Source organism: Sminthopsis crassicaudata, chromosome 4, assembly GCF_048593235.1.
Source record: "Sminthopsis crassicaudata isolate SCR6 chromosome 4, ASM4859323v1, whole genome shotgun sequence".
Lineage (NCBI taxonomy): Eukaryota > Metazoa > Chordata > Mammalia > Dasyuromorphia > Dasyuridae > Sminthopsis > Sminthopsis crassicaudata.
Window position 1 is genome coordinate 241713135 of NC_133620.1, and position 22207 is coordinate 241735341.

Below are 22207 nucleotides of genomic sequence, written 5' to 3' on the forward strand. Positions count from 1 at the left end.
ATCATTATTATCTATAATCTAACAATATACAATTTTATAATTGTGGATTTTATGAAATTTTCTGTGAATGAGGGGGTTATTTGAAGAATCTGAAGAAGTAACTTAATGAGAAATTCAATATTATTTAATATGATTATCAATAATCTAGATAAGTGAAAACAAAGATTTTCATTCAATCTGCAAATTTCAATTTCATTCATTTAAATAATAAATCCACTTCAGTCTCAGATGAAGATATCGCCTTTCTCCTTGATAAGACCAATCTATTGACATAAACTCTTGCTGCCACCCCTTCCTGACTTCTCCAGGAAATTGCACGTGCTATTTTTTTTTTCACTTTCTCTCTTCTCTTCAATTCTCCTCTATTTACTGATTCTTCCTCTGCTACCTACATGTAATGTTCTGGTTAGTTTTCTGGAGGTCTTTGGGGCAGCCTTCTTTTCAGCAAAGTAATCTTCACAAGAACAGCCAGGGATTAAGTCCAAATTCCTTATTATCTCCTTCCTACTCTGTTCTCCTTGCCTGGGGACCTGGGCTAGCTTTCTGAGATCCCTTCAGATTGGCCTTGGTGGGAGAAGCAGGAGGACAGGCCAGCCACCACAGTGTTGGGAAATGGAGTGAATATCTTCTCCTTGGCTCTGAGACCTCGAACTCCAGCCTCTAATCCTCTGTCTTTTCCGAGTCTCCAAATCTTTTTTTGGGCATAATTCCAGATTGCTCTCCAGAATGGTTGGATTCTTTCACAACTCCACCAACAATGTATCAGTGTCCCAGTTTTCCCACAGCCCTTCCAACATTCATCATTATTTTTTCCTGTCATCTTAGCCAATCTGACAAGTGTGTAGTGGTATCTCAAAGTTGTCTTAATTTGCATTTCTCTCATCAATAATGACTCTTTCATATGATTAAAAATACTTTCAATTTCATCATCTGAAAATTGTCTGTTCATATCCTTTGACCATTTATCAATTAAAGAATGGCATGATTTCTTGTGAATTAGAGTCAGTTCTCTATATATTTTGGAAATGATGCCTTTATCAGAACCTTTAACTGTAAAAAATATTTTCCCAGTTTGTTATTTCCCTTCTAATCTTGTTTGCATTAGTTTTGTTTATACAAAAGCTTTTTAATTTGATGTAATCAAAATTTTCTATTTTGTGATCAATAATGATCTTTAGTTCTCCTTTGGTCAGAAATTCCTTCCTCCTCCACAAGTCTGAGAAGTGAACTATCCTATGTTCCTCTAATTTATTTATGATCTTGTTCTTTATGCCTAAATCATGGGTCCATTTTGATCTAATTTGGTATGTGGTGTTAAGTGTGGGTCCATGCCTAATTTCTGCCATACTAATTTACATTTTTCCCAGCAGTTTTTGTCAAATAATGAAATCTAGTTTTAGATCAGGTACATCTAGGCCACCTTTTTTTATTTTTATTTTTTCATTAATTCCCTTGAAGTTCTCGACCTTTTGTTCTTTTATATGAATTTTGTTATTTTTTTTCTAGGTCATTAAAATGGTTTCTTGGGAATCTGATTGGTATAGCATTAAATAAATAGATTAGTTTGGGGAATATTGTCATCTTTATTATATTGGTTCAGCCTATCCAGGAGTACTTAATGTCTTTCCAATTGTTTAAATCTGACTTTATTTTTGTGGCAAGTGTTTTGTAATTTTGCTCATATAATTACTGACTTTCCTTTGATAGATAGATTTCCAGATATTTTATTCTATCGACTGTTATTTTGAATGAAATTTCTCTTTTTATCTCTTACTGTTGGATTTTGTTGGTGATATATAAAAATACTGAGGATTTATGTGGATTTAGTTTGTATCCTGCAACTTTGCTAAAGTTGTGGATTATTTCTAATGGCTTTTTATTAGAATCTCTGGGGTTCTCTAAATATATCATCATGTCATTTGCAAAGAATGACAGTTTGGTTTCCTCATTACTTACTCTAATTCCTTTAATCTCTTTCTCAGCTTTTATTGCCAAGGCTAGAATTTCTAATACAGTATGAATAGTAATGGTGATAGTGGGCAGCCTTGTTTCAATCCTGATCTTACTGGGAAAGATTCCAGTTTATCCCCATTACATATGATGTTTACTGATGGTTTTAAATATATGCTCCTGACTATTTTAAGGAATAGTCCATTTATTTCTATACTCTCAAGCATTTTTAGTAAGAATGGATGTTGGATTTTATCAAATGCTTTTTCTGCATCTATTGAGATGATCATATGGTTTTTATTAATTTGATTATTAATATGGTCAATTATACTAATATTTTCCTAATATTAAACCAGCCCTGCATTCCTAGTATAAATCCTACTTGATCATAGTGTATTAAACTGGGGATGATTTTCTGATGTCTTTTTGCTAATATCTTATTTAAGATTTTAGCATCAATATTCATTAAGGAGATTGGTCTATAGTTTTCTTTCTCAGTTTTCAACCTACCTGGTTTAGGTATGAGTACCATGTCTGTGTCATAAAAGGAATTTAGTAGGACTCCTTCATTCCTTATTTTTTCAAATAGTTTATATAGTATTGGGGCTAATTATCCTTTAAATTTTTGGGAGAATTCACATGTAAATCCATCTGGTCCTGGGGATTTTTTCTTAGGGAATTGATTAATAGCTTGTTCTATTTCTTTTTCTGAAATGGGACTATTTAAGCAATTTACTTCTTCCTCTGTTAATCTGGGAAGCCTATATTTTTGGAGGTAGTCATCCATTTCACTTAAGTTATCAAATTTATTGGCATAAAGTTGGGCAAAGTAACTCCTTATTATTGCTCTAATTTCCTCTTCATTGGTGGAAAGTTCCCCCTTTTCATTTTTAAGACTAACAATTTGATTTTCCTCTTTCTTTTTCTGATCAGATTTGCCAAAGGTTTATCTATTTTATTGTTGGTTTTTTTTTCATAAAATCAACTCTTAGTTTTATTTATTAATTCAATAGGTTTTTTTTACTTTCAATATTATTAATTTCTCTTTTTAATTTTAGAATTTCAAGTTTAGTGTTTGATTAGGGGTTTTTAATTTTGTCTTTTTCTAGCTTTTTAAGTTGCAGGCCCAATTCATTGATCTTCTCTTTCTCTATTTTATTCAAGTAAGCCTTTAAAGATATAAAATTTCCCCTTATTACCACTTTAGCTGCATCCCACAAATTTTGGTGTGATGTCTCATCATTTTCATTATTTTGAGTGAAATTATTAATTGTGTCTATAATTTGTTGTTTCACCCAATCATTCTTTAAGATGAGATTATTTAGTTTCCAATTACTTTTTTGGTCTATTTACCCCTGACTTTTTGTTGAATGCAGTTTTTATTGCATCATGATCTGAAAAGAAAGCATATTTCTTCCTTTCTACATTTAATTTTGAGATCTTTATGTACTAATATATGGTCAATTTTTGTATATGATCTATGAACCGCTGAGAAGAAAGTATACTCCTTTCTATCACCATTCAGTTTTTTTCAAAGAGCTATCATACCCAGTTTTTCTAATGCTCTATTTACCTCTTTAATTTCTTTCTTATTTGTTTTGTGCTTTCATTTATCTAATTCTGAGAGTGCAAGGTTGAGATCTCCCACTATTATAGTTTTGCTGTCTATTTCTTCTTGCAACTCACTTAACTTCTCCTTTAGGAAGTTAGAGGCTATACTACTTGGTGCATATATTTTTAGTATTGATATGGCTTCGTTGTCTATACTTCCCTTTAGCAGGCTATAGTTTCCTTCCTTATCTATAAAGTTCTGTTGTCTCCAGAAACTGCCCATCATTCTCTGGGAGGAGATCTGCTGTCTCAACTGCCACCAACTCTGACCTAGAGTAGAGACTTTCTCCCTTGCTCAATGTTGCTTCTTTTATCTTCCCAGAGAATGGGAGTGGCATAACTCAGGGGCTTCTGGGAAAAAATACTTCATCCAATGAATTTGTTCCTTTTAAACATTAAGCTCCTCCCCAGAAGTTCAAAGGGATAAAAGTCCCTTTAAAGGTGGGAGCTAGAGAATTGTTAAGTATTGACTTAGCATTTAGTAAGGACCTAATATCTCATTATCTCATTAGCACTTAGTAAGAACCTAACATCTCCCCCTTTCTTTTGATTTAGAACATAGGGTGGTCATGACCTTGAAACATAAATCCATAAATATGGGAGGCATTACACATAATTACATAGATTACATAAACACATAGTAATATAGTAACATAATACATGCTAGAAGTATGTAACAAATAACATGATCAGATAATCATAAATTGAGAATTTATAAATGTCCATAAGTCCATTGTCCATTAGTCTCATCTTGTGTTAGGAAATCCAATGATTCCTGCTGGTTTTAAAATTCTTTAACAGTCTTCTTATTAGCCATGCTCTTTCAGTATCAGATGTTTCTTAGATTTTCTCCTTTGTTTTGAGGTCTTTCTCTTTTTTTGTCTCTCTCCGTTGGACAAGGCAAATACGACTTGTTGGTACCCATCTGATTCCTTCTCCATCTGAAGAAATGCAAACAAACCCTCTCCCCCAGGCAGTTAACCTATCTGGTCCCTTCCATTCACCACTTTCAAGGTCTCTCCACATCACCTGGTAATTATCTAAGGACAGTGGAGTTTCTCACTGGACACTGCCCTTCTGGTGAGTTATAAAACCTGTCTGCCGGAGCCAGTGCATCTTTGTCAAAAATTAGAAAATTAATAGTATAGAGAACTAAATTTAGAAGTTCTATAGGGCTACCTGTGGCTCCCCCTTTCTTTTGTTTTTGGAGGAGTGTCTTAATGTCTCTGTTTCTTCTCTCTACTATTGCCTGATCTTGTGGATTAAAAGGTATGCCAGTGGTGTGTAAAATCTTATACTGTGCATAAAAGTGTACAAAATGTTTAGAACTATATGCAGGTCCATTATCTGTTTTTATTTCTTGTGGCACACCCATAATTGCAAATGCTTGGATAAGGAATTCAGTGACCACTCAGGCTGTCTGTTTTGATGTTGGCACTGCAAAAGTGAATCCTGAAAAGGTATCTACTACCACGTGGATGAAAGACAAACGACCAAAAGATTTATAGTGGGTCACATACATTTGCCAGATTTCATTGGGTATCAAACCATGAGGATTCTTTCCTAGAGGGAGTGTAGGAGTGTGGAAAGGAAGGCAAGCTATACAGCTTTTTACTATCCTCTTAGCTTCCTCTCTTGTTATTCCAAATTGTAAACATAAAGCTCGAGCAGCCTGATGACATTTAGAATGAGATTCTTGTGCTTCCTGAAATAAAGGAGTACTGGCTAACATAGTTAAAAGGCTATCTGCCTTTGAATTTCCAACAAAAATAGGACCTGGAAGTCCACTATGTGAGTGGACATGCAAGATATAAATCTTGCCTGGATGCTTTCTCACTTGCTCTTGAAGTTCCTTAAAGAGATGATAAATATTAGAGGCTGTAAATTTTATTTGGGCTGTGGCAATTCTTTGTACTACACCTACTGAATAGGCTGAATCAGTATATTTACATTTCCTGGATAATAAGTAAGAGCTAGCATGATAGCAAATAATTCATTCTGTTGAGTGGATTGAAAAGGAGTCCTGACTACTCTCTTTATGGTTAAATCATGAGATTATACAGCACAAATATTTTCTTTGGAGGTGTCTGTAAAGATTGTTGGTCCTTTTCTTCAAAAATCCATCACCAATTATGTAGTAGCCGGGTTATCTTTAATGGAGACCCATGTGCAAAATTTGGAACTGTGTCTCACAGCATACATTAATTTGTGCGTTAGTATAGAATGTGTATATTTTTTCAGGACTCATCCCAGATAATTGTACTACTTTCTTAACAGCTTTCAATAAAATTCTAGCCACAAGCACTGGGTAAGGAGTAAGGCTTTGTTCTGGTTGTGCTGGGAGGTTCTCCCACTCAATCACACTGTCTCCTTGATGAAGGACTGCTGTGGGTGCCTCTTTTGTAGAAAAACTGATATTTTCAAGGGTTTTTGAGTGACTCTTTCAACCACATTGGATAAATCCAGTTCAACTTCTCTCAAAGCCTCCTGTGCTTCTTTTGTAAGTTGGCGTGGTGAATTTAAACCACTGTCTCCCCTTACAATGTCATATAGAGCTTGCAGTTGATTGGTAGTTAAGCCTAACACTGGATGCATCCATTGGATATCTGCTATTCATTTTTGGAAATCATTTAAGGTGTTCAACTGGTCATCTGCTCAATTATAATCCTCTGTTCTTAAAGAAAGCTTTTGTACTGTGTCTTAGGATATACTTCATATCCTAAATATTGAAAAGGAGCATGTCTCTGAATTTTTTCTGTAGCTATATGCAGTTTGTAATACTTTAGTGTTTGCATGGTCTTTTGTAGACATGCTTCTAACATTTGTTCCTCAGGTGCACATCCCAAAATATCATCCATATGATGTAACAATATTACTTTTGGAAATGCTTTTCTTACTGGAGCAAGACTAGCAGCAACATACATTTGTCACATAGTAGGGCTGTTTTTCATTCCCTGTGGTAAAACTGTCCATTCATATCTTTTATAAGGCTCAGCCAAATTAACACTAGGCACTGAAAAAGCAAATCTTTTCATATCCTCCTTTTCTAGAGGGATAGAATAGAAACAATCCTTAATGTCTATAACCCAAAGAGGCCATTCTCTTGGCAACTGAGTAGGAGATGGAAGTCCAGGCTGGAGTTCCCATAGTTTCCATCTGTTCATTTACTCTTCTTAGATCAGTTAACATTCTTCATTTTCCAGATTTCTTTTTCACCACAAATACTGGGGAATTCCAAGGACTTAGAGAAGGCTGCAAGTGTCCTTGGTCAAGTTGTTTGTTCACTACGTCTAATAAGGCCTGAATTTTATCACTTCTTAAGGGCCACTGTTCTACCCACATTGGTGAATCAGTCTTCCACTGAATAGGAACTGGTGAAAGTGCAGGTAGGCCTTCAACAGCAGCCCTGCCTAAAAAGCCAAAGTGCTTATTTGTAATCCTATCTGCTATAAAATGTCTCTTCCCCACAGATTGATGGGGATTTTTTCAACCACAAAAGGAGTAAAAACTTCAAATATCCATCTCAAAGGCCTACCACAAATTCTGCTGCTATTGATCCTCCTACCCCAGACATGTAAGTGTCTGCCTTAATCTTTGGCTACTGACTGGGCCAATTGGTACCTCTAATAACTGTATGATCTGCACCCGTGTTTACCAATCCTTCAAATGGTATTCCATTTATATAAATAGTAAGCATAAATTGGCCAGCTGTCACAGCTGCTGTCCATTATATTCCTGGATTTTGTTCATTGGAGTCAGAATCTGGGCGACTATCACCAGGTTGCTTATTAGGGGTACGTAACAATAAGCCTGATGCTACTACTTCTCCTGGTTGAGAAATCACACATTGTCAACCTGTGTTAGTGACTGAGATATTAGCTACAAGGTCTCCAGTTTCCCATATCAGTGTATGGATGGACATTGTTTTGTAAGTACTCTCAGAAGGTGAAATGGTCAAGCCTACAGTGCCTGAAGGCAAAGGATCCATAGGCTGAACAGGAACAGATTTCACTTCTCCAAGGAGTGTCTCAGTCTCTACTGTACATAACTCTATTTTTCCAAATTTCAGTCCCTTTCTTCCATCTGATTGTCTTTTGGCTGATTGATTATGTCTTAAAATTCTCTGCATTTAACCTTGGCTGCCATCATGCCCCACTTGTGGGGATAAAGCTGGGCCCTGCCTCTCATTTCCCTGGGTCAATCTACATTCGGAGGCCCAGTGGAGACCCTTGTGACATTTTGGACATGGAGTTTTAGGTCTTCTCTCACCCTGTCTTCTCATTCTATCTGCATATCTACACTGAGCTCTTAGATGTCCAATTTTTCCACATTGAAAACATCGCCAAGTTTCTCTAGAAGTCCCTTGCCAGGAGGGACCCTGTCTTTCCATGTTCATCATAGTCCAGGTGTAAAAAGCATTTGTTCCCAATTTAGCACATCATCTCATGATCTCCTCTAAAGGAGCATATTTGTCTAATTCCCATATAATTTTTTTTCAAATCTCATTGGCATTTTTCTTAGTGAGATGTCTAGTCATTATTTCTGTAGTTGCATTTTCTCCAATAGTTCTTTTGACAGCAGTTTGCAGACATCCCACAAAATCCTCAAAAGGTTCATTGGGACCTTGCTCTATTTATTGAAAGCCTCTCCCTGATCTTTCTGTCCAGGGAGGGAACTCCAAGCTTTTATTGCAGCCTTGGCAATTTGCTCATACACTGTCATGGGGTAATTAATCTGTTCTGAATTCTCTCCATACCGATCTTCACCAGCTAATTGCTCAAAAGTGAATTGTGTGTTAACTCCTATTTCCAAATTGCATCTGACTTAGATTTTACATAATTCATGAAACTCTGCAAGCCATAATAAGTTCTGTCCAGGTTCTAGACATGTCCTTGCTATGGATTTCCAATCATTTGGGGTTAGGAACTCATAAGACAAACCATCTAGTAACATTTTAACATAAGCTGATGTAGCCCTATAAAGGGTACAACCTTTTTTCAAATCTTTAATTTTATTCAAATCTAAAGGTGCATATCTTCTCCTTTTTTGACCTGCAGAGATATCTTCAATCACAGGATATGCATGTATAAAATCACTTATATCCTGTCATTCTCTCTTAGCTTTAATCAATGCTTTTTCTAATCTTGTCATAAGCTGCTTCACAGGCAATTCTGTTTGTGTTTCTGCCTCTTCCCCTAGTCCTTCTTGCTCCACCCATGATGGGTTAATTGAGGGAGGAGATGAGAAATGCTCCTGTTGCTCAGAATTGTACTTAACTTCATTGTTATCTGATTCATCCTTTTCACCTAATTTAGTTGACACCTCCCCATTTTGCTCCTTCTTCTCTTTCTTTAGAATAACAATTTTTAAAGCTATTTGGATTAAATTGTAGGTATGAAGTGTATCTTTGGAAATTGAGTTTGGTTTGGAATTGCAGTGTTCACCTAATTGCTTTCCTACTAATTCCCATTCATCTAGATCCAATTCTTCTTCCAAAGAAAAACAAAGACATATGACCTTCACAGTTTTTAAAAGTTCAGTAATCTCCTCCAAAATTATAATCAATCCTTGGATTTTCATAACCTTGATGATGCTCTTTAAACATTTTCCTTGAACAGAAGGCATTTGCCCCATTTCACTGAAATTCTACTTTAGCTCTTTAACAAAGTTAAACAAAGTTTAACAAAGTCTCCTTGTTACTCATGTTTCTGGGTCAGAGAGACTTTTCCACTGAGATCTGGATCAGAGGATTTTCCACCGGAATCTGGATTTTGTCAGTCTGAGGGTCTCTGTTTGGGCACCAGATTGCAAAGGTCCGGGCTAGCTCCTCTGAAGGGCTCAGAATAAGTCCTTGTCAGGATAAGTAAAAGTCCTTGCCCCACGTTGGGCACCAATATGTAAAGTTCTGTTGTCTCCAGAAACTGCCCATCACTCTCTGGGAGGAGATCTGCTGTCTCAACTGCCACCAACTCTGACCTAGAGTAGAGACTTTTTCTCCCTTGCTCAATGTTGCTTCTTTTATCCTCCCAGAGAATGGGCATGGAATAACTCAGGGGCTTCTGGGAAAAAAAATACTTCAACCCATGAACTTGCTCCTTTTAAACATTAAGCTCCTCCCCAGAAGTTCAAAGGGGTAAAACTCCCGGTGGGAGCTAGAGACTTGTTAACTACTGACTTAGCACTAAGTAAGGACCTAATATCTCCTTATCTGATTAGCACTTAGTAAGAACCTAACACTTATCTCTTTTAATTAGATCAATTTTTGCTTTTGCTTGATCTGAGATAAGAATGGCTATGCCTGCATTTTTTGACTTCACCTGAAGCATAATAGATTCTGCTCCAACCTTTTACCTTTACTCTGTATGTATCTCCCTGATTTAAATGTGTTTCCTGTAAACAACATATTGTAGGGTTCTGACTTTTGAACCAGTCTGCTATCTGCCTCCACTTACTGGGAGAGTTCATCCCATTCACATTTACAGTTAAAATTACTAATTCTGTATTTCCTGCCATCATAATATCCCTCGATTATGCTTTTTTGTCTTCTTTACCCCCCCCGAACCCCTTCCCCAGTATTAAACTTATGGGCCTCACTTGTGTCACACAGCCCTCCCTCTTTAGTATCCCTCCCTCCTCCCTTTAAATCCCTTCCCCTTTTTTGTACCCTTCCCTTATTACTCTTTTCATTTTCCTTTTTTTTCTCCCACTTTTTAATGAGGTGAGAGAGAACTCTGTAAAACTAATATGTCAATTATTTTCTCTTTCAGCCAACTCTGATGAGAGAAAGATTCACATAATGTTCCTCTACCTCTCTAACTTCCCTCAGATATGATAGGTTTTCTTTGACTCTTTGTAGGATGTAGTTTCCCTCTTTTTATCTCCCCCTTTCCCTTTTTCTGACACTATCCCATTTCTACTTCCCTTTTTTATGTTATACCAGTAAAATCAAATTATACATGCAGACTGTATGTGTATCTATAACAGAAATACAGTTCTGAAGAGCTCCTTTTACCTTTTTCTGTTTCTCTTGAGTTCTATGGTTGGAAATTAAACTTTTGTTGAGATCTGTTTTTGGTTTTCTTTTTTTTTTTCCCTTAGAAACAAATGAAATTCATCTGTTTCATTAAATGTCCATCTTCTTCCATGAAAGAAAATGCTCAGCTTAGCTGAGTAGTTTATTCTTGGTTGCATTCCAAGTTCTTTTGCCCTTCTATCCTTTAATGTGAATGCAGCCTGATCTTGAGTGAACCTTATTGTGGCACCTCGGTATTTGAATTGTTTTTTTCTGGCTGCTTATAATATTTTTTCCTTAGTTTGATAGTTCTGAAATTTGGCCACAATATTCCATGGAGTTTTTTTTTTTTTAGGGTCTTTTTCAGAAGGTGTTTGATGAATTCTTTCAATGCCTATTTTTCCCTTCTGGTTCTGTTACCTCTGGGCAGTTCTCTTTGATGATTTCCTGTAAAATAGTATCTAGGCTCTTTTTTTCATCATAATTTTCTGGAAGTCCAATAATCTTCAGATTATCTCTGCTAGATCTATTTTCCAGGTCTGTTGTTTTTCCAAGTAGATATGAACTATTTCTATTTTTTAATTTTTTTGGTTTGGCTTGACTGATTCTTGATGTCTCAGGGAATCATTTGTTTCTATTTGTTCATTTCTGATTTTTAATGAGTTATTTTCTTCAGTAGCTTTTTTTTTTTTTGCTTCTTTTTTCTATGTCCAATTGAGTTTTTAAATGAGTTGTTTTGCTCTATGGAATTTTTTTCCATTTCACTAATTTTTTTAGTGAGTTATTTTCTTTTTCTAATTCACAAATCCTACTTTCCCGGGAGTTCTTTACCTTTTCCAATTCACAAATTCTGTTTCTGTGCACTTCCTGGGAGCTTTTTACCTTTTCCAGTTCACCTTTCAGGAAGTTGTTACTCTCTTGCATAGCATCTCTTTCCTTTCCCCATTTTTCTTCTATCTCTCTTTTAAAATTTTTAATAGTCTCTTCTAAGAGAGCCTCTTGTATTGGGGACCAACAATTGTTTGGAGAATGTCTGCTATTAGTCTCCTCGGGGTTGAAAACCTGCTCTCTTTCTGTATAAAAGCTATCAATCCTCCTTTTAATTTATTTACTCATTTTTTAAAACCTGTAGGGTCTGCCTTCAGGGCCAGGAGATTATCAGCTTCCTCTGCAGAACAGGGATAGGTATATGGAAGACCTGTTAACTAGCTACAAATAGTGGCCAGGTACTGGAGTGCTCTAGGAAATAGTTCCCCAATGGAAGTGACTCAGGCCTACATGGCTCAGCTGCAAGGGGGGCGGGTGCCCTGCTAAGAACTCCACTGTGTGGATTAATGACTGCCCTGAGGCAAGAGTATGAGCAGTGAAAGTGTCACTACCCTAAACCACAGCCTGCTGCCAGTTTGTGGGTATTAGCGATCAGCTGACTAGCACTACACATATGCTAAGTGTTTTTGTCCTGGAAGCACAGTCACTCTGTGGAAATTCTGTTGCCCCAGGCTGAGCTCTGCACTGTGCAGATTAGAGGCTGCCCTGGGCTGCACCCCCCTTGCCATGTAGCTTTGCAGCTGCCCTGGCCATGCTTCAGCGTGCACCTGCACAGTTGCACTGGTCTATGCTGAGTCACTTCCAGTTTGGGGGGGGGGTGTACAGTTCTGGTGTTTTTAGAGTACCCTGTACCTCTGGCTCTAATCTCTTTGCTGATCCACTGCTTTACAATCAAAGTAAAGCAGTCAGCCTATGGCAGGGTCATTTTTCACTGCTCTTCTAGCCACAGAGGCTACCCCCGTCCCTTCTCTGCTCAGGACTCCAGACTTTCCTATCTCTCTGACTACTGATGGTTTGTTCCCACCCCTCAGGACGAACCTGCTCTGGTATTCTTCAAGATTATCTTGGGCTGGTAAGTCATTGTATCTTTAATCTTCATGAATTTCACCAGTCAAGCACTGTTTTTGAGACTGAATTCAAAGATTGGTATTAAGAGTATGAGAGGAATTTAAAGAGCATGTGCCTTCTCTGCCATCTTGACCCCCCCCCCCCAGGAAGTTTTTTTATATACCTAATAAAGACAAAATTGTATTGCAACTAACAACCAATATGTTTTGGAGAAATAATCAAGAAAAGTTGAAACATTTTAATGCAAAATTACAAAATAAAAGCAAGATAGAAGGAAAGCAGAATGTTGTGTGAGTGAGTAAGTAATGTTAACAACTGGAAGAATAAGAATCAGGGAAAACTTCTTGGAGAAGATGGGACTTAAGTTGCACTTTAAAGGAGATTTAGTATGTGAGTATTTTGATGTGATACTTTTCAGGGAATACTATAAATAAAGATAAGATAAAGGAATGGAGTAAACAGAATTTATGAGTGATAAGTAGTTATTTTGATATTGGAATAGTGGGTAAAATAAAGTTAAGCAAGGAAGATCGAATTATGCCAGATTATTAAGGTTGAGGAGTTTTAACTTTTATCAAGTTGATATATAAATGTTTATATTAAAAAAAAAAAACATGTGTATGATATGAAAGATTAAATACTGAAAAAATCCTGAAATAATGGAAAAATATGAGCTGTGAAGTGAAATTTTTTATTTAATAGTATTCAACAATGGCAGGACCTGATGTTCTAAACAAGTAAATTAAGGAAAGGTAGCAGAGTAGTGCAGTGACAAGAACACTATTACTGGAGTGAAAGGACTGTGGTTTGGATTATATTTATGACATTAGTGACTTGTGACTTGGGGCAAGTCACTTAATATCTCAAGAATTCTGGTCCCTCATGAGGGAGGTAGAATGGATAGCCTCCGAGGTTCTATCCAACTCTAGAGTTTGGGGGCAGAAGATTGACATGATCAGATCTATGTAGAAGAAAATTGAATATGCCAGAAGTATGAAAGATAAGTTGAAAAGGGAAGAAAATGTAGACAAGGAAACTATTTTAAGGCCCCAATCTGGGTTGGTGGCAGTAGGAACAAAAAGGAGAGGGGTGGATGTGAAAGGTGTCTGGGAGTTTAAATCAAGAACACTTAGTAATTGACTAGTTAGGACAATAGGGAGATAATCAAAGATAATCCCAAATGCATGAAGATGGAAACATGAGAGATTTGGTGGTTGGTGATTATCACTGAGAAAAACAATAATGATATGGGTCTTGAGATAAGGATAATGAATTTAGTTTAGGACATTTTGAGTTGGAGCTGCTAGTGGGACATTGGGGTGAAGATATTGTACTATAGGCCATGAAGATGATGTCTGGTGTTCTGGAGAGAGAAGATTTGGGCAAGAATGGTAATAAATAGTATGTGAATGTGATGAATAGATACTAATGGATGCCAGAGCTTTCAAGTGCTTATTTATCTTCAGGTTTTGCATCTATGCTTTCTCATTTAGAAATGTAACAGATGCAAAGGACAAACCATGTTACATATCTTTTCTGTCTGTCTCTTTTTTTTCTCTCTGTCTGATTCAGGAATCAGATAACATGAAAGAGCTGTTCATTTTACTTCAAGGTCTTCTAGAGGGAAAGAGATTTAATTTTTTCTAGTTTCTGATACCAAGTAACACTCACTTCCCAGTATTTTGGGGTGGTTATTTAAGAAATCATGTCAAATAAGCGTATTATTGATAAAAACACACCTTGGAACTCTGTCTAAATACTGTATTATCCTTAGGAAATTTTCTTTTTTTGTTTTAAAAAATTTCACTCACTCAAAAAAAGATGTATTAGTTGTAGCTACTTCTTCATGCAGAAGATGGGGTTCTGTCTTTGCTCCCTAATGTTTTTAAAGAAGCTATTTCAATACCCAGTTTATATTTTCCTTTTGTTTTATGTCTCCTTTTTAAAATTCTGCCAACTTTTCATCTCATACATATTTTTCCAGATTGTAAACATTTAGACACCAATATTTTTATTATTAAGAGTAATGAGAAGACTGTCGTTTATAGCACATTTTATATTTGAAAGCTATTTCATAACTTCGTGTGGTTTTTCATTGTCACAATCCTCAGAAGGATGTCAGCAATACTGATCTTTTTTCTTATTACTGAGTGTCTCTATTCCTAGTCTCACAAAGAAACTTTTAAAAAGTTCCCTTCTCTCTCTCTCTCTCTCTCTCTCTCTCTCTCTCTCTCTCTCTCTCTCTCTCTCTCTCTCTCTCTCTCTCTCTCTCTCTCTCTCTCTCTCTCTCTCCTCTCCTCTCCTCTCCTCTCCTCTCCTTTCCTTTTGCTGATCTCACAGTCTTGTAATTTCATCTATCACCTCTATGTGGGTGACCACCCACAAGATTCTTGACTATTTCTTCTCCTGAACTCTGGACTTGAATATGCTATTTCCATTTAGATATTCAGTTCCAACTCAACATGTTTCAAAGCTCACTCATCTTCTCTCCAAAACCAGTTCATCAATCAGTCAATAAGTATTTGTTTAAAACTTACTATGCCACTATGCTAAGGAGTAGAGGTACAAAGGAAAAGTAAAACAGTTTTTATCCTGGATGGATTTACATTTTAAGGAAAGATAAAGTATAAATAATGTTACTAGAAGATATATAAAGTAAATAAGGAGGGGAAAGCACTAGTAGAAGGGGGGCAGGGAAGTAGAAAGTTCTCCTGCAGATTGTAGCATTAAGAAGTGTTTTTTCCTAATAGTAATAGTTTTTTATTTTTAAAAATACATGCTAAGATAGTTTTCAACATTCATCCTTACATAATTTTGAGTTACAAATTTTCCTCTTTCTCTCTCCATCTTGCCCCTTCCCTAGACAGCAAGTAATCCAATATAGTGAACAATGTCTTGAAGGAAGACATAGATTCTAAGAAAAGAGAAAAACAGAGAATTCTAGGAATAGGGGAACAGTCAGTACAAAGGTAGAGATGGGAGATATGAAGAATATCAATTGATCGATATGGTTGAATTGTAGTGTATATGGATGGGAATGATGGGCAAAAATTCTGAAAAAAGAGGGAGGGAACAAGTTGTGAAAAGCTTTAAATGGCAAATCAGAGTTCATATTTTATCCTAGAAGTAATAGGAAGACATATTTAGAGCTGAACTTTAGAAAAATCCCTTTGATGACTATTTAGAAGGCAGATTGGAGTGGGAAAAGAGTTGAGGCAGTGAGAACAATTATATAGTCACAATCATCCAGGAGAGAGGTGATGTTCATAGCAAGAGTGGTGGCCATGTGAGCAGAGATAAAGGGACAAACATGAGAAATATTGCAAAGGTAAAAATGACAAGATTTACATACCTTCTTCATTTCTTTTAATATCACTAGCAATTTATATAGTCACTCATAATGAATTATTGGTCAGAAAGATAGTGTAGTAAGAATTCTAAGACTGGAGAAAGGAAGACCTACCTCACACACATATTAACTATGTAAATCCTGGGAAAGTGCTTTAATATCACTCAGTCTTAGTTTCCTTATTTGTAAAATGAAGGAGTTGGATTCAGTAGCCTCTAATATCACTCTGTAACTTCTAAATTGATGGCCCTGTGCTTGCCATCTAGGGGAGGGGGTGGAGGGAAGGAGGGGAAAAATTTGGAACAGAAGTGAGTACAATGGATAATGTTGTAAAAAAATTTACCTATGAATATGTACTGTCAAAGAAAATGTTATAATTATAAAAATTAATAAAAAAATAAAAAATAAAAAAATAAAAATAAATAAATTGATGGCCCTGCAATCCTAAATTCCTTCCTTTCCTTTGTAATTCACTAAAATTATTTTTATTTTTATATATCCATTTATCTTTAGTTATCTTTTTACTAGAGATGAAATTCTTCTAAGTGGTCTCTGTGTCTACTTCTATCTCTAAAATCCAGCCTGCACACTATGTCCTATCCTTCTTTCAAGGCCCAAGTCAATACAGTCTCTTTCATGAAGCCTTCCCTGTTTTTCTCAAATAAATTAATATCTTCCTCTGAATTTTCATAGTTACTCTATGCCTTTCTTATCAAGTTTTCTCTATCAAATTTTCAGTAGTTATATAATTATTTTGACAAAATAATAAGAGTGACACATCTACATAAAGCTTTATGATTTACAAAATATTCTTCTTATTACAACTATGAGGTAGGTACTAATCTTGTCTTATTCACTTCTAAATTCCAAGAAGGTACCAATGATGTCATTTTAATTGTTATCCTTTACAGAATTTAGAGTTATAGAATGTTAAAATTGGAAAGTATCATAGAACCTAAAAACAGAGCACACATGGTGCTATGCATAATCTCTAATTTTTGAATGAATAAATGTTGGTTAGAGGAGATGGTGTTCTTATTTTATATAAAAAATGTTAAGTATTACTGCTGTTAATCTATAGCATTTAATGAAAATCTACAGAGCACAAAGCACATATTAACTACAGGAAGTAAAGAAAGAAAGAGAATTCATAGTTCTTTCCAGGGAATTTTGGATCTAATGAAGAAAGTATAGAAGCTTAAGTAGACACATATAATGAGTCACAGAATGCAATTGCGGGCAGCATAAATGCACCTGGTAGAAATAAGATTATCTATCTATGGATGTAACTTGGAGAAACTCTACTGAGAAAGTAAAAGAATACAAAGCAGAATTGAATTTTATTCTGCTCAATCATAGTTCCCAGAATGTATTCATTAGGATTTTGATATTCTGTCATAAGTTGTACTTTGTGCCATGTTAGTTTTACAGACAACTCCCATGGAATGGCTTTAAGAGGAGTGGAGACTCATTCTTAGAATCCATAATTAGCAAATTGAAAGAGCATTTCTGTGCTTTCACTTCTCTAGTTCATAGAAATTTGCAGGAAGTTGTGTAGGGGGCTTAGAAACACATGCATTTCATATAAATCTCCATTTTAAAAAAAAATGTAGGCAGATTCCTAAAAAAGTTTCTTGGACAGTTTTCAGGGGAAAAAAACACTTGTAATGTCCATCTTTGGTTTTCCTTATCTCTCCACTGTGCCTTTGATTTGACATTTCTTTAATCAGGTAAGTTGCCTTACTACAGAAGAGAAGTGAAAGTTCCCATCATATGACAATCTAACCAAGAGGAATGAGCCTTGGCAATGTCTCTGTTTAAAACGAGTGAGAATGGCCTTGTAGTGCATTGTTTTATTAGATATAGCATATATACAGTTCTCATTTTTCTTTACTATTCTGAAACATTTAAAACTATTGACTACTTCTTCCTGACAGACATTTCTTTCTTTTCTCTGACACTTTACTCTTGGTTCTTCCTTTGATTTGTCTATCTACTACTCATTTTATGTTTTGTTGGATCATAATCTATTGGCATCTCTCCTTTCCCTCCTCTGCCCAATGCTCTGTGCTGGCCCCTTTTTTCTTATTTCTCACATACTCAATATTTTTGTAATCTCATAACCTTTCAAGGGTTTAATTCTCACGTCTTTGAAAATTACACTCAGATTTCAGTCCTACTTTCTCCAAGCTCTAGTTGGATATTATCAATTAACAAGGATTTATTCTGCCAACTGTGTGGAAGGAAAGTGTCCATTATGTGCCAGAAACTATGTTAAATACTGGAGATCCAAAGGTAAGAGTAAAATAGCTTCTGCTTATAAGCACATCTATGAAACTTACGATTATGTGCAGATACACACACATACTTTATACACATACATACACACATGCACAAATATTTATAATTACATATATAAATATAAGCCTGTATTTTAATTAGTTTAAAAGAAATATTGGTTAATTTGAGATAATTTGACAGTTTCCCTATTTTTTCTTTTCATCAAATCTGTTTTGACTTTAGTTTTGTCTGAGTGATTATTACCTTTGCTTTTTTCCCCTAAAAATTCTATTCTTGATTGTTGTGATTATGTTTATGTGTATCTCTTATTTCCTATCCCTACTGACTCCTCTGCTTTACTTCTACATATTACCTTGCCTTGCTATTACTTAACTTACCTCTCTATCTCTCCAAGCATCCATCCCTCATTTCCTTTTCCCTCCCTTTTCATCCCATTCTTGTTAATCTACACTCTCTCTCCTCCCTATCCCCTTACCTTCTTCTTCTTCTTCTTCTTCTTCTTCTTCTTCTTCTTCTTCTTCTTCTTCTTCTTCTTCTTCTTCTTCTTCTTCTTCTTCTTCTTCTTCTTCTTCTTCTTCTTCTTCTTCTTCTTCTTCTTCTTCTTCTTCTTCTTCTTCTTCTTCTTCTTCTTCTTCTTCTTCTTCTTTCTTCTCTCTCTCCCCCTCTCTCTCTCCAAACATACACACACACACACAGATATAGATAGATAGGTAGATTGATATATTCATTCCTGATGAGAGTAGGGTTCCAGAACTACAAATCCTATTCCCCCCATCTAATTTCTGTTTTTCCCGTATGGTTTTGTTTTTTGAATCATGTCATACTCAACTTTACTTCAATCTTTCTTTCAAATTACCCAATTACTAATGACAATCTTAAATATATGGTTTACATTTTCAAGTATAAAACATAAAATCTCTGTCCTTATTAAGTGCCTTGTAATTAATCTGATGTTCTTCTTATATTTCTTTTGGATATTGTATGACAAATTTTCTTTTACATTCAAGTATTTTTGCAACAAAATCTTGAACATCTGATTATTTATTGACTACCTTCCCCTGCCCCCCGTTTTGGCTAAAGATTGTGATTAACTTTGCTGGGCATGATATTTTTTGGCTACAACCCTAATTTTTTATATCCTTGATTACTATGTTCTTTCAATGTAACTGCTGCTAGTCTTCTGTGACTCTAATTGTGGCTCCACCATATTTGAATTTTTTTCTTGTTGTTTATTCTATTTTCTCCTTGACCTGGGGCTTTTGGAATTTGAATATGATGTTCCTGAAGGTTTTTCTTATAGGATTTCTTTCAGTTGGTGATTGATTAATTTTTTCTATTTCCACTTTTCCCTCTTATTCTAATACTTCAGGACAATTATATGATTGTATCTTTTTTCTTTTATCATAGCTTTCAGGTAGTCCTTGTTTTTTTCTTCTTGAGATGTTCTCCAAATCCATTGTTTTTCTTATATCTCACATTCCCTTTCAGTTTTTTTCATTCTTTGTATTTTGTTTTATTATTTCTTGGTCTCATAACTTCTCTAGCTTCCCCTTGCTGAATTCTAGCTTTCAAGGAGTGATTTTTTTCCCTCTTAAGATTATGGATCTCCTTTTCTAGTTGGTTAAATTTCTTTTATAATTTTGTTTTTCTTGGATTGTTATTTTTTTTTTTTTAATTTTCCCTAAAAGGTCATTTTTTTGAGTTTCTCCATGTATTCTTTTCTGGACAGATGACATTTGATGTTACTCTTGAGGTATGAAAAGCTTTTTTATTTAACTTCATATTCTTCTCTGAAGATGATCCCCATTCTTCTTTATTCCCATAGTAACTTTCTATTTCCCATAGTTTGGGTTCTTTCATCTTTGCCTGCTCCTTTTTTTTTTTAATTAAATAATGGTACTTGTTAGTTTAATCACCTCTAGTCCTGGTGTGTGAGTGATGGTGCCTCTGGCCTCTGGTCTTCCTTTAGTTGTCTCCTCTAGCCAGGAAAGAAAACTAAGAACTCAGCCCCCCTGTAAGTGCCCACAGCCAGTAGCCTCATTGTTCACTGCTCTGCACTCACCCAAGACCAGATTTCAACAGCACAACTGGGTCTGTTATTCCTTAGTAGCAAAAGTTTCCTCAGTCCTCCTCAACTCAGATGCCTAACTATTCTTCTCCTCCCTCTCACTCTATCCTGCAAATGAAAATTCCTGTGACCAAGGCAGAAGAGGTTAACTCCCAACCCAGTCTGCCCCAGAGCTCACTGCTTACTCTTTCAGCAGAGTACCTTGGGAATGTTTATATTTCAAATTGAGCCAAACCTCAGTCCTGGTATCTTTTTGGATCTTATGTGATTGTCCCAGGAGGAACACAGTTCCATCCCAATTCTTTATTTTTATCACTCTACTTTTGACTTAAAGTACTATTTTTTGTCTTGTTTCTAGGGGAGACCTAAAGAGCTTGGTCCCAGAATCCTTGCTAAACTGATACTGCTAGAGAAGAAATATGACTGTGTCATTCTTCTGATCAAGAGGTTCTAGTGATTTCCTATCACTTTTAGGACTGAATATAGGCTTGTCTCTTTGGAATATGAAGTCCCTCACAACTTGTCTCCAGCTTACTTTTTTTCTTTTTTTTCCCCTGAGGCTGGGGTTAAGTGACTTGCCCAGGGTCACACAGCTAGACCAGATTTGAACTCTGGTTCTCCTGAATTCAGGGCTGGTGCTCTATCCACCTAGTGCCACCTTTTAAACCTTTTAATAATTTTTAGATTTTACTCACCTTTAAATGTTATAGTCCAAACAGACTTTCTGCCATTTCTCAGATATATTTTATCTCTAATGTCTATACCTTTTCATAGGCTAATGGTCTCTAGAAACCTTACTTTTACTATATCCAATCAGAAAGCCAATTTATGATGTCAATCCCCTAAAGTTATATTTCCCCTATATAAGATCTGCTCATACTTGCTAAACTTTTCTATGAATTTAGCTTGCCAGCCTAAGGTGTGATTCCATTTCATGACATCTTCTCCTTAATGGTATCTTCCTCTTGGTTACTATTAGGAAATTTGTCTTCTTGTTATTTGCTAAAACTTATTAAAAACCTTTTTTGTGTTTAAGCTGCTCTTAGAAGAACAATAAAATATTTCCCCCTTGATTTGAAGGATATCTAAGCCTATAAATTCTTTTGAAATGACCCTTGACACCATCCTGTAATCCCAATATACTTTTGGGATGTCACACCAAATGTCATCATTTTGGTGCCTAATCTCATCATTTTGATGGCCTGGTGCAAGAAGAGTCTGACTGTACCCTCATAATCTCATTATTTCTAGAATCTAGCATGTGTTGTACAAATATTAGGTCCTTAATAAGTACTTCTCAGTTTATTTATTGAACTTGGATTCTATAAAGTGTTGTAAAAACACATCTAATTCTAATGTACTTAATCTGACAGATGACAGGTCATCATTTATATATCATTAATTTAAAATTTTAAATCCAATTCATTGAGTAATTTGTTTTCATGATAATATATCTTTTATTTTATAAACATGATCAAAAAGAAATATGAATTTTTTCTCAGAAAGCAAAACAAAAGACATCTATTCCAGATAATAAGTATTATTTACATATGTTTTTATTATTATTTTTATCTTCTTAAACAGTATTGTGTCACTGGAATAATACTGATGTTAGGAAGATAAGCTTCTGTTTTGGAGAGCAGGTTTAGATCACTCATAGTGGCAGGTGATTTGGTGCCTAGTTTATGCCAAATTGCTTTTTAGTATTCCCAGAAATTTTTGTCAAATGCCAAGGTCTTACCCCCAAAGCTTAGATTTTTGATTATATCAAACATAGGTTATTATGGTCAATTACTGCTATGTATTATGTGAATAATCAATTTCAATTACACACTACTCTATTTTTTAGGCAATAGCAGATTGTTCTGATGATTATCACTTTGTAACATATATTGAAATGTGGAATTGCTAGGTTACCTTCCTTAACAATTTATTCCCCACTGATCTTCTTGATAAGAATATCAAGTTTTTTTGTTCTCCCATATGAATTTTATTGTTTTTTTTCTATTTTATAAAATAA